Raw genomic sequence first — 878 nt, 5'->3', positions numbered from 1 at the left:
ATATTGTTTGAGCCAAAATGCTTTGTTGTAATTGTCAAAAAAAAAGGTGACTAAATGAAACTCGAAAATGTTCATTTTAGACTCCTGACTATAATTATGGTGTGATAAACAGTGCCTTGCATGAATGTTCTGAGTATTCTGATGTTTTATTCTGATGTTCTATCACAAATCCAACATTATAATTAGCTTTGTGATATTAAAATGATTGAAATATAACCAGAAGAGACTTAAAGGATCATTTCTGGATGTCTGAATAGATATCATCTAATGCAATTTGTGTAAATAAAGGCCACACACTATGCAAAAGGGGGAGAATTAAATGAAATAAAATAAACAGGTCCAGATGATTATTCCAGACATTTGCTTTTTGACAGGATTTTATGTGGATCAAAAAAGATATTGAACAGGTATTGATGATGCAGTGATGCCTCACATAGAAGCCTAATGAATAAATGACTCCATTCTAGAACATTCAAGAAGGAAAACCTCACGATCCCTGTGCGTGGAGCATCTCAGGTCTGGATGCTTATATGTATAAAGAAGAGGGAACTAACAAAAGTTACACAGAAGTAATTTAACACATTTTGATCATATATAACAGCAGTGGCGAACTCCGGTCCTGGAGAGCCGCAGCCCTGCAGAGTACAGCTCCAACCCTAATTAAGACTCACCTGCCTGTAGCTTTCTAGTAACCCTTCAGACCTTGATTAGCTTGTTCAGGTGTGTTTGATTAGGGTTGAAGCAAAACTCTGCAGGGCTGCGGCTCTCCAGGACCGACGTTCGCCACCCCTGATATATAAGATAGGTTGAGGCTTTTTTCTTATTGCTTTCAGTTGCTCACAGGGAAGGAAGGATAGACAAAGGGCTCTCACAGATGT

The 878-nt window shown here is 38.2% G+C and overlaps 1 protein-coding gene across 1 annotated transcript in view; it reads left to right on the top strand.

The window, feature by feature from the left end:
• LOC107573399 (complement C3-like) overlaps window positions 1–878 on the top strand; it is a 65,271-nt gene that overhangs the window by 624 nt on the left and 63,769 nt on the right. The window lies entirely within an intron of this gene.

The sequence above is a fragment of the Sinocyclocheilus grahami genome, unplaced genomic scaffold (assembly GCF_001515645.1).
Source record: "Sinocyclocheilus grahami isolate Dianchi unplaced genomic scaffold, SAMN03320097.WGS_v1.1 scaffold1933.1, whole genome shotgun sequence".
Classification (NCBI taxonomy): Eukaryota; Metazoa; Chordata; class Actinopteri; order Cypriniformes; family Cyprinidae; genus Sinocyclocheilus; species Sinocyclocheilus grahami.
This window is presented reverse-complemented; position numbering and strand designations above follow the sequence as displayed.